General features: G+C 40.6%; 1 protein-coding gene across 4 annotated transcripts in view; it reads left to right on the forward strand.

Annotated features, from left to right (window-relative positions):
* Window positions 1-1,244: 1,244 nt before the first annotated feature.
* Window positions 1,245-12,558, forward strand: part of RNF111 (ring finger protein 111) — a 107,646-nt gene continuing 96,332 nt past the window's right edge. The window contains exon 1 of one of the 4 annotated variants that reach the window (XM_021714150.1): window positions 1,245-1,625. The gene's annotated coding sequence lies outside the window, so the exon portion shown is untranslated. Of the gene's footprint in view, window positions 1,626-1,701; window positions 1,967-12,558 lie in introns of those variants that run through there. The other 3 variants (XM_021714148.1, XM_008061476.2, XM_021714147.1) reach the window with 3 other exon arrangements.

Raw genomic sequence — 12,558 nt, forward strand, 5'->3', positions numbered from 1 at the left:
TTTTTTTTTTGAGTTGGAATCTCACTGTTGCCCAGGCTGGAGTGCAGTGGCACACTCACGGCCACCACAGCCTTGACCTGCTGGGTGCAGGCGATCCTTCCCCCTGTCTTACTAGTAGCTGGAACCACAGGTGTGCACCACTATGCCCTGAATTGTACCCCACATCTTTAAAATTAAAAAAAGTTTAACCCCTCTACCTTAAAAAGTAGAAAAAGAAAAAAGGTTAAAGCTGGCAAAATAGCTTTGAGAAGTCATGGGGCAGTAACAGTTAAAACCATGGAAGTATGTAAGATAGTCCAGGCATAATTCTTTATTCAGAGTAAGAAAACAGAACTGAGGAAATCACTAGTCCAGTGCTTTTTCAGTTTTCCCACACAGTCTGCTACCCTTATTATCATGATTTTAAAATATTTTCTTCACTGAACAATATGGAGAACATGAGTGAACACAAAAAAGTATTGAAACAGGTAAGTTGATGGCAAAGGGAATGAATTTTTATTGAACATTTAATTGGTAAGTCGTGCTCAGAACATTATATAAACTGTCGTATTTAATCTCACAAGAACCTTTTGAGGTAAATCACGTTATCCCAATTTGTGGAGGTTTTGTAAGGGTCTCACCAATCAGACAGCTGTTAAGTGCCATCACTGTGGTTTTGAAAGGAAGTCTGATTGACTACAAAGCCCATTCTCTCTCCCGACATCCTCCTAATGCATGGAATGAAGCGTTGGCTATCCACTGATTTTATAAAATAATTAAGAAAGAAAGCATATGCGTTTGTACAGCCGGAGTTCCCAGGATATCTATTACCACCTTGATCTGATTCCAGAAGCAAATTCACCCTAACAGTGCGGGGCCGCGATCGTTGTGTCTTTAGCGCGTATGATCCGTTATGAAAGACACTGACCCATGATGTTTTTGTTTAAGTGTACCGAAAGTATCGTCAGTAATTTTGTAGTTAGTTGTAATCTTTGGCTATGAAAAAACTTACCAAGACATAGTCAAGATTTTGCTTAAATATTGAACGGATAATCACCAGAGAATATTAGATAATGAGCTCTGAGACACCGTTCCGTTTCCCCAACACACAGATAAAACGAATACAAAGGGGGAGGGCCGGGAAAGAGGGGGTGGGACGGCGAGAAACAGGCAGGAATCGGAGCAAGCGCAGAAAAAAAACAGATGTAAATGGAGTCGTGAAGGCGATAGCGTCCTCGCTTTCCGGACTGTCGTAAAGGCCCCCAAGTGTCGTGCTCGCTCAGTAGGGGAGGGATTGGTTAGGCGGCGGCGGCGGCGGCGGCAGCAGCAGGAGTGGCGGCGGCTGTGGGGAGGTGTTGGGTCTGCGCAGCCTAGAATCGCCCGCAGCTTCAGAGAAGGAGTTCCTGTGGGACCGAATTAGGCATTCCGAGCCCGAGCCAGGTTAGCGGGGCGAGTCTAGACGCTGCCGCACGTTCAGTTTTGGTGGCGGTGACAGACGCCTTTCTTGACTTTAGGGGCCTGTTAGGCCGAGATCTGAGACGCAGATCAACGGCTCTCGATGCATACCCTGCACGCCTTAAATTTCCTGTCTTCCCTCCTGGGTCGGTGACTCCCGGTCCTTGGGAAGAGAGTGGCTAATGATTAAGGTGAGGGGAACAGGGGGGAGGGGATCCATTGGAGGCCGCGCGTGCGCGCAACGGGGGAGGGGCCGGCCTGTAGGGGAGAAAGAGGAAGGGCTGCGGCCGCGGAAGGCTGGGGTCGGTCGCCGGCCGGTGATCGCTGGCTCGGTAGTGACTTCGGGTCTGGGTCTCCGCGGAGGGTTTAGTGTGTTTGGGCCTAAACCTTCGTTCACCGACACGCCCACAGCCTTCAGAGAGGGGGTGTAGGTGAGGGCGTTTCTTTCCGTTTCTCGACTCACTCTGGAGTCTCAGGATGGGGGGCTGAGGACGGAGGCGTGGGAGTGCGATTTGACAATGGAGCGGTGAAGGTAACCCGGACCCGGGGAGTTGGAGGGCCTGACGGTTGGGGAGTTGCCTCCTCCTGTGATCAAGGAAACGCAGTCCGCGGAACAGCAGACAGATTTTGTATGGAGTTGGCTTGTCGGTCATTAAAACAGAAGGTTGATATTTTTATTATTGTCCCTAGATAATCTATCAGAGTCAGTGCCGGAGTGAAAATATCTCTTCTGCACTGCAGAAATAGAGAATCTGTCACGGTAGTTCTCAAATAGGTTATGGTAGACCTTTACAGATATTTCTTAACGCAAGTGTAAGTTTTAGCGTTCAAAAAATACCAGGAAGTATAGGGTATTAATTTAATGTGCTCATATTTGTAATGTGGGGTGACTCTATTGTATTGTTGTAAGCTTTCCTGTTTCTTGATTTATGTGCAGTATGAATTTAGAACTCTCTTGAATGGTAAAATACCAACTGACAGACTTCATTTTATAAGAGTTCTTTTAGCTTTTGCTCCTAAATCCGAACTTTATTTCATCTGGCATTTTATCCTTAAATTTCTTGTTATAGGCATCTCTTCAACCGAAAAGAACAAACTGGGAAAAAGATAAGCCAAGGTTCCATTTCCTTTCCCGTGTGTGTGTGTGTGTGTGTGTGTGTGTGTGTGTGTCATTGCTTGCAAATGCTGGAATATGATTTTGAGATTATCGTACATAGAAGTTCTATAAACTGGTTTTACTTTGGTAGGATGAAGATCTACATTTTGATGGTTTGTTATTATATGTATCTTAGTAAAATTTTTTATGTCAATATAAATCCTGTTGTTTTTCATATTAAGCAGTAGTCTTTGGTTAAATTTATGAGATAAAACAGATAGGCTAAGACCTTTTATTCTGAAAAAAATCTTAAATTGTTTTCTTAAAACCCTAAATTATTTCACTTTTGGCACTCTTGTCATTTAACCTTGGACAAATGAATTTATCATCCCTCTCTTGGCCATTTGGCACCTAAAAGTCACAGTATTTTAAGAATTGGTGAGGGTGTTCATAAATTGGTCTAAATAATATTGTAGGAAAGACTAGGAAGAGTAGAGTCTGTTCTTCTTTATCATGGGGTGCTATATTGTGCTTGTGGATCCTTCTGTCACTTTTTTCCTTTTGTTTGGCGTCTGTTGGCCACTTGCTTTTTTTGTTATTTCATTAGAAATAGAGTTGGTTTTTGAAGAAAGGTATAATACAACTAACTTCATTTTCATGAAAAATACATTACAGCAGAGGTTGCACCTTAACAAATTTCATTTTGGTATTCTGTTTCTATAGATAATTGAGAGATAGTTATGCTGATTACATTAAGAAGCAGCAATTTACTTATATAAAGCTAAGGAATAGTAATTTAACAGATACTCCTAAATAGTTATTTTACTTTAAATAAAAAATATGAAATAACAGATCAGCTAAATCAAACCATTTAGATTTTAGATTTTTTTTGTTGATGTTGTAAAAGAGGAGTTTCAGCATCATACTTTACTTAAGGCATAATTGTACGTGCCTCGTTTTTGACTTTGTTCCCCCCATGGGCTAAGACTTCAACAGGAAAAAAAGGTGACAAAAAAAGTCCTAAAATGACAGTAATTAAAATGTACTATAGCTTGACATTAACATTTTATGGTGACATCTTATGAAAGAGTATAGGGCTAGAGACAGGCGATCTGGGTTTTAGGTCTAGCTTTGCTTGCTACCTTAGATCTGTGAGTTTACGGTTAACCCTTCCTGAGCTTCAGATCTCTCTGTTTAAATGAGAAGTGTGGGACTGATAACTCTGGTTTTCTCTGGGTCCCAAATTTAAGGGTTTACATTTTTAGCTAGGTTTTTAGTTTTCATCATAATCAAATCCCCAGAAAGAAATGCTATACTGAGAGTATAAATTCCTTTATGATATATACATGTATAACACCTATGATAAAGCTGTTTTTGTTGTTCCAGGTGATACTACTGTCCCATGGTAGATATTATTCAAGTTGTAATAGCTCTGAGATGGTGCTAAAAATGAAACTATTTTTTTTTTTTTTTTTGAGTTGGAGTCTCACTCTGTCGCCCAGACTGGAGTGCAGTAGCTGCTCCCGGCCACCGCAGCCTCGACCTGCTGGGCTCCGGTGATCCTTCCGCCTCAGCCTTCCAAGTAGCCGGAATTACAGGCACGCGCTACCACGCCCAGCTCATTTTTGATTTGTTGTAGAGATGAGGTCTCGCTGCCCAGGTGGGTCTCGAACCTGCGGGCTCAGGCAATCCACTCACCTCAGCCTCCCAAAGGCGCGGGATTACAGACTGAGCCACTGAGCCCGGCTAAAAATGAAACTTTTTATTAATCCTGGTAATGTTTAAAGATCATCCTGGATAATTTGTTTTTCTTTCAGAAACCTGTAATTATTGTTTAGTAAAAGTCCATAATTACTTGAATGTCTTATGCCTCTTCTTTCCTATATTTCGTAGACTTTTGGTAACAGCTGACCCAGGTTTCTACAGGTACTCAATTTGTGCCATTACATGAAGAATGAATTAACAATTTTTTTTTTTGAGTTGGAGCCTCACTCTGTCACCCAGACTGGAGGGCAGTGACATACTCACAGCCACCGAAGACTCGACCTGCTGGGCTCAGCCGAGTCTTCCATCTCAGCCTTCCAAGTAGCTGGAACTACAGGCATGTGCCACCACACCTGGCTAATTTTTCTTGATTTATTGTAGAGATGAGGTCTCACCAAGTTGCCCCGGCAGGTCTAGAACCCGTGGGCTCAGGCAGTCCTTTCACTCGCCTCCCAAAGTGCTAGGATTATAGGCATGAGCCACTGCGCCCTGCCGAATTACAAATGTTTTAAAAATAAGTACTTAGTTGAGCTTTTTAAGTAGAGGTACTCCATTATTATTTAGAGACTCAATAAATTTATTGAATGTCTCATGTTCTAGGCACTATCATTGGTCTTCAGTGAAGAAGGCATGCTCCCTTCATGGAGCGGACATTCTTTTGGGGGAAACATAATAAACTAGTTTCAGATAGTGGTAAGTGCAGTGAAGAAAACAGGACTGTATAATAGAACATTAATGGAAGTAGGGCTCTTCTATGGATTGAGTGGTTAGGGAGAGCCTCTTTTTAGAGGTGATGGATGATTTGTGATTTCAGTCACTACAAAGAATCAGCAATAGTGACAATTTGGAGGAAGAGTGCTACAGATAGCAGGAACAGCAAATGCATTAGATTGGTTTTGTTTCTGGACTATCTCTAAATGGAAATTATGTGGTTTGTCTGTTAGACTTCGTAATTGCTGATAGATGATATAAACAGATTAAAGTTATTTTATGTGTAGCAATCAAATATAATATGTTTAAATCCTGACTCAAACCAATTGTAGAAAGTAATTTTTGAAACACTGGGAGAAATCTGAATGTGGTTGATCCTGCCAAGAAGCTGGGACTATCAGGCATGCGCCACCATAGCCTGCTAATATTTTGATTTTTTTTTGTAGAGGCACGGTCTTGTTATGTTGCCCAGGCTGGTCTTGAACACCAGGGTTCCCAAAGTGCTGGGATTCAGAGCATGAGTCACCATGCCTGACCTGAAATGCCCATATTTTTAAGAGATGGAGACCGGAGAATGAAGGTAAAGGTAGTAAATGTTTGGTATTTATTTAAAAATATGTTAGTGCAAAAAGGAGATCGGAGCCAGACACAGTGGCTCATGCCTGTAATCCCAGTATTTTCGGAGGCGGAGCCAAGAGAATTGCCTAAGCCCAGGGGATTGAGACCAACCTGGGCAACTTGGTGAGACCTCCTCTCTACAATAAATCAAAAAATTAGTTGGGCGTGGTGGCTTGCGTCTGTGGTTCCAGCTACTTGGAAGGCTGAGGCTGAGAGCATGCCACTGCACTCCAACCTGGGTGACAAAGTAAGACTCTGACTCTTTAAAAAAAAAAAAAAAGCCGAGCTCGGTGGCTCAGCCTGTAATCCCGTGCCTTGGGAGGCTGAGGTGAGTGGATTGCCTGAACCCGTGGGTTCGAGACCCACCTGGGCAACTTGGCGAGACCTCATCTCTACAATAAATCAAAAAAATTAGCCGGGTGTGGTAGCACATGCCTCTAGTTCCAGCTACTTGGAAGGCTGAGGCGAAAGGATCACCAGAACCCAGCAGGTTGAGCCTGCGGTGGCCGGGAGCGGCCACTGCACTCTAGTCTGGGCGACAGAGTGAGACTCCAACTCAAAAAAAAGACTTCAACTCAAAAAAGCAAAAAACAGTGGTCGGGGGAAGATGAGGTAGATGAAGCAAGTGAGGCACAATCTTGATAATTGTTGGGTTTGGGTGATGGCTACATGGGTACTAATATTATCTGCTTTTATGACATATAAAAATGTTTATATTTAAAATAGCTTTTTGAAGATGTTTGTTTATATTTAAGATACTTTAAAATAATTTGTAAAAGTACTATTCTTAGGTGTCCTTCCTTTGCTTTTCCTCTCAATTTTGATAAAATGCAGTATTTTGTTTTTATTTCTAAATCTTCATTTATTCAACAGATAGGAGTGCTCTGTTTCATATATTGTGTCAGTGCGTGAGTTACGACAAAGAGGAACATCTTAAGACCTGCCTTTGAGGGGCTTCTGGCTTGCTGAAGGAAGGGAGAGTGCCTCAATGTGGGTTGTGCAAACATGAAAATCAGAGATTTCTGTGTTTTACTGAGCGTATAGAATTGGCCATCTTAGTTTACCACTACATGGTTGGATATTTTAATAATATTTTTCTTTTTTTGAGTTGGAGTCTCACTCTGTTGCCCAGGCTGGAGTGCAGTGGCACGCCTGACCACTGCAGCCTCAACTTACTGGTGTCAGGTGATCCTTCCACCTCAGCCTTCCAAGTAGCTGGAACTACAGGCATGCGCCACCATGCCTGGCTAAATATTTAATTTATTGTAGAGATGAGGGCTCGCCAAGTTGCCCAGGCTGGTTTTGAACTCGTGGGCTCAGGCAATCCTCTCACCTCGGCCTCCCAAAAGTGCTGAGACTATAGGCTTGAGCCACTGCACCCGGCCCAGAAAGGTTTTTTAAAAAAGTACTGAGGACTCCTGAATATTTGCTATTCAAATTCACAACTTTTTAACATTTTGTCACATTTGCTTTCTCATTTTCTCTTTCTGGAACCTTTGACAGTCAGTTGCATACATTATGCCATTGGTCTCTAATATTCACTGTATATTGTATTCTTTTGCATTATCACAGCATAGTTTCCAAATTCAGAAAATTTAGCATTGACTATACTATATACTTTAATCTACAACTCATTTTCTAGTTTTGTCAATTTGTTCCAATAATAGTATTTGTTCCTTTATAGTCCAGGGTCACAAATTGCATATAGTGTGTCTCTTTAGTCTTCTTGAATGTGGAACATTGACTTAGCCTTTCTTTATCTTTCCTTGCATTAACATTCTGAAGACTGCAAGCCATATATTTAATAGAATATTCCTCAATTTAGATTTCTCTCATAATTAGATTCAGATTATGCTTCCCTAGCCAGAGGTCTTGTATTCTTCTCAGGGTGTGATATGGAGATACATGTTGTCGGTCTGCCCCTCAGTGGTGATGTCAGTTTTCATTGCTGGTCATGGTATTGTTTGGTTTCTCCGCTGTACCATTATTATTTTTCCACTTGTACCTAATAAGCAGTCTGTGGGGTTAACTTTGAGATAGTGCAGATACTCTGCTTCTTATCAGATCTTCCTGTTCCTCATCAGATCTTCCTGTTCCTCATCACCACCTGCCCCCACCATCCCTGTGTGCATTCGTTGATGATCCTTGCCTGTACTGATTTTTACTCTGATGGTTGCAAAATGGTTATTTTCTGACTCTTCTCTCTCCTTCACCTACAGCCTTTCTGTTCCTTTCACCTACAGGAAGAAGCATCCTTTTATCTATTATTATTATGGACTCATGTACTCCCTGTTTAATTCAATGGGTTACAGCCATTATTGGTTTTATTTATTTTGATGTGCAAATTGTCCTAGATTTGTCCATTAGGAGCCTCTCCACCCTGGCTTCTTTGTCTTTTTGACATATCCTCATCAGTTTTTGAGTATTTTTTTTTCTTTCTGGCATAGCAAGGTGTTCCAAGCTTGTCTTATAGCTTTCCTGTCTCAGTCCTGGAATCAACCATTCTCTAAGGATCCCTGGTTCCTTTTAGTGGGGATTCCAGTTTGCTTTTGCGTTATCTATTTATATATGGAAATAATCTCTTCTTTCCTGGATCAGGACTTCCTCTAAGAAACTAAATTTAAATTAGGTTTTTGGTAGTCGGTTTATATTGCTCTGAAGGTTTTGTTTATGAAATAATCACATAAGTTGCAGCAGTTTATAATTATCATAAAGCAACTATTTAATTCTTCTGTTCTCCTTTTCAAATAAATGAGCTATGTTCTGATATTGTCTTAATTGGGATCATATGAAATAAAGGGAAAAAGACCATAAAAATAATCTTTGTGTATGTGTGTTTAACCACTTAACTGTAAAAAAAGTAAGGTTTTCACTCAACCGGTTTTAAACTAAGTCTTCAGACTTTTTGGTCTGAAAGAATTCATTGCTTTATAAATGAATTTTCAAAATTATGATACAGAATTTTTATATATAATGGAAACTCACCAGCATATTATCTCAGGCAGTTACCATTACATCTTGGTATATTTCATAGCCATTCTCTCACCAATGTGTGAATATTTTCTTTATTTATTTTTTAAGCCTAACTAACAATAAGTGTTTTTCCAAGCAATATTTTGAGTTTTATTTTTGAACCAATTAATATCTACATGTTTTTAAAAGTTATTTTTAAAAGGCTTATAAAGAAAAACAGTGGTTTTCTGTGTACTCTTCTAATCTCTAGTTCCACTGCCTAACAGGAACATTTTAATTTTTAAAAATTATTTTTGTAGTATGCTTTTATATTTCTGAGTAGCATACTTATATTTCTACTTGTAGTTCTGTTTACTTTTCATGGCCATTTGCATGTCATATTTTTGTTTTTGTTTTTTTGAGTCAAGAGTCTCACTCTGTTGCCCAAGTTGGAGTGCAGTGGCATGCCACCATGCTGGCTAATTTTTTGATTTACTGAAAAGATGAGGTCTTGCCATGTTGCCCAGGCTGGCGTCCCAAAGTGCTGGGATTTACAGGCATGAGCTACTGAGCCCACGTTGCATGTCTTATTTTTTTTTTAATTATTTTTATGGAAAAGTAGTACATATAAAGTTTACCAAATTTCCAAGGTACAAAGGATATACAGGGAAAAATAAGGTTCTTTGCCATTCTTGTCTTCCTGCTATCCAAATCTTTTCCCTGAAGATATATCTCCTCTTATTATTTTCTGTGTACATCCAGAGCAGTGGTTCTCAAATTGTGGTCTGTGGACTCTTGAAAGGGGGTCTTTAAGTGTTTCGGGAAATCTGCGGGGTTGAAACTATTTCATAATAATACTAAGTTCTTATTTGCTGTGCCACTAATGTCAACATCAGTTGACATTTGTACTGATGGTGCAAAAAACAGTGGTGTGTAAAACTGTTGGCCCCAAACATGAATCCAGATAGTGGTAGAACTGCACTAATAATCATTATAGTCCTTATTTGTACACATTTACAGTTAAAAAAGAAAAAAGCTGTGTCACTTAAGAATGTCCTTTATGGAGTAAAATTTGTTAATTTTATTAATCTTGAACTTTGATCACATGTCTTTTTAATATTCCACGTGACAGAATGGAAAGGATATTATAAGGTACTTCTGTATACCAAAGTATCATGCTTGGCTTGAGAAAAGAACTTGTTAGATTTAGTTGTGAGCTGAATTAGCAAACTAGTTGCTTTTTCATGAAACACTATTTTTACTGAAAGAATGGCAGACAATAGTTATGTGAACTTGGTTATTTGTACATATTTCTTCAAAAATAAAAGAAATGAGTCTGTCACTTCAAGGAAAATAACTGACAGAATTTATTGCCAAGACTAAGATTTAGGCTTTCAAACAAAAATTAGAATTTTGGAAAACATATCTGCCACTATGAGTTTGGCAGCTTCTCAGGACTTTTCTGATGAGGTTGGTGGTGTAATTAATAAAGATGGCTTTTTTTTTTAACTGTTGTATAATTAAATGTGTCAGTGTTTGGAAGATGTGCATAATTCAGTGAGTCAATATTTTTCAGATGACCAAGGCATGATATTACAAAATCAAAGCATTGGTAAAAGAGCTACATAAAGTGCAAGATAAAGCAATAGATTTTTACAGACATGGCATGAAGTTTCAGTTTTACAGTTTCAAATTCCACATTGCAATTTGACCTTTATAAAACTATTGTCAAGTTTTGGGGTAGTATCAGAGAGGAATGATACCACACTTACCTGAAAAGTTATTAAAAATGCTTTTTTTTTTTCCAATTACATATTTGTGAGAACCTGGATTTTCTTATAATTTAACTCAAACAATGTATCATAATAGATTGCATACAGGAAACAGATGTCAGAATTCAGCTTTCTTCTATTAGGCTAGACATTAAAGAAATCTGCGAAAATGTATTAGAGTGCCACTTTTCTCATTATGTTTTTAAAAAATATATTAATAATGTTACTTATATTAGTATATAGTGAGTTTATTATTGCTGTATTAAAGTAATTATTACATTTTAAAGCATTTGTAAGTTTTACTTTCTAATATGGTATCAGTAGATGTAAATCACATAATAAAAACTTTTTGAGGTCCTCAATAATTTTTGAGTATAAGCCAAAAAATTTGAGAACTGCTACATTAGAGAATTCACCAGTTTTAACCCTTACCTTCTGACTTCTTATGGTAGGTGAGTCCAGACTTCTCTTTTCATCCTTTCTCTCAATAGAGTTATGTCATAATTTATGTTGTTGTTGTTGTTGTTTTGAATTGGAGTCTCACTCTGTCGCCCAGGCTGGAGTGCAGTGGCACACTCACAGCCGCCTCAGACTTACAAGTAGCGGGAACTACAGGTGTGTGCTACTACCCCTGGCTAATATTTTTTGTTATTGTAGAGATGAGGTCCCGCCAAGTTGTCCGAGCTGGTCTTGAATCTGCAGACTCAGACAAGCCACTCGTCTCAGCCTCCCAAAGTCTGGGATTACAGGCTGAGCCACCAAGCCTGGCCATGTCATAAATTTTTATTATTTTATATTAATTTATTTTTGAGTTAAGGTCTCACTCTGTTATCTAGGCAGTAGCACAACCAGGGCTCATCACAGTCTCAACCTCCTGGGCTCAAGCAATCCTTCTAACCTCAGCTTCCTGAGGGACTATAGGCATGCGCCATCATGCCTGGCTATTTTTTTGATTTTTTTGTAGATATGGGAGTCTTGCTATGTTATTTCCTATGCTGCTCTTGAGCTTCTGGCTACAAGCTATCCTCCTGCCTTGCTTCCCAGAGTACTGGAATTACAGGGATGTCCCACTGGGGTGGGCCATAATTTATTATCATTATCATTATTATTGTTATTTTAGATTGGAGTTTCACTCTGTCACTCAGGCTGGAGTGCAGTGGCACGATCATGGCTCACTACAGCCATTTTAAAAGTGTGCAAAAACAAAAATAAATTGCTCAGGCAATTACTTCTGTCTCAGCCTCCCAAGTAGTTAGGACTATAGTCACATGTCACCATGCCCAGCTAATGTTTTTTTTTTTTTTTTTTGTAGAGAGGAGGTCTTATTATGTTGCCCAGGTGATCCTCCCAGAGTACTGAAATTACAGATGTCAACCACCGTGCCTGGTCAATTTTTTTATTATTTAAAATAGCAGTTCGGCCAGGCTCGCTGGCTCACACCTATAATCCCAGCACTTTGGGAGACCGAGGTGTGAGGATTGCCTGAGCCTGTGGTTTGGAGACCAGCCTGGGCAACTTGGCAAGACCTCATCTCTACAATAAATCAAAAAATTAGCCGGACGTGGTGGCATGTACCTGTAGTTCCAGTTACTTGGAAGGCTGTGGCGGAAGGATCTCCTGAGCCCAGCAGGTTGAGGCAGCAGTGGCTGTGAGCTTGCCACTGTACTCTAGCCTGGGCGACAGGGTGAGAATCCCAACTCAAAAAAATAAAAGAGGCCGGGCTTGGTGGCTCAGTCTGTAATCCCAGCACTTTGGGAGGCCAAGGCAAGAGAATTGCCTGAGCCTCTGGGTTCGGGACCCGCCCGGGCAACTTGGCGAGACCTCGTCTCTACAATAAATCAAAAAAATTAGCCGGGTGTGGTGGCGTGTGCCTGTAGTTCCGGCTACTCGGAAGGCTGAGGCGGAAGGATCGCCGGAGCCCGGCAGGTCGAGGCTGCGGTGGCCGGGAGCGGCCACTGCACTCCAGTCTGGGCGGCGGAGTGAGACTCCAAGTCAAAAAAAATAAAATAAAAAATAGGTTGGGCTCCGTGGCTCAGCCTGTAATCTCAGCGCTTTGCGAGGCCGAGGTGAGTGGATTACCTGAGCCCGTGGATTTGAGACCCGTCTGGCAACTTGGCGAGACCTCGTCTCTACAATAAATCAAAAAATCAGCAGGGCGTGGTAGCGCGCGCCTGTAGTTCCGGCTGCTCGGAAGGCTGAGGCGGAAGGATC

The sequence above is a fragment of the Carlito syrichta genome, unplaced genomic scaffold (genome assembly GCF_000164805.1).
Source record: "Carlito syrichta isolate Samal-C Ts95f unplaced genomic scaffold, Tarsius_syrichta-2.0.1 Scaffold305279, whole genome shotgun sequence".
In the NCBI taxonomy this organism is placed as follows: Eukaryota; Metazoa; Chordata; class Mammalia; order Primates; family Tarsiidae; genus Carlito; species Carlito syrichta.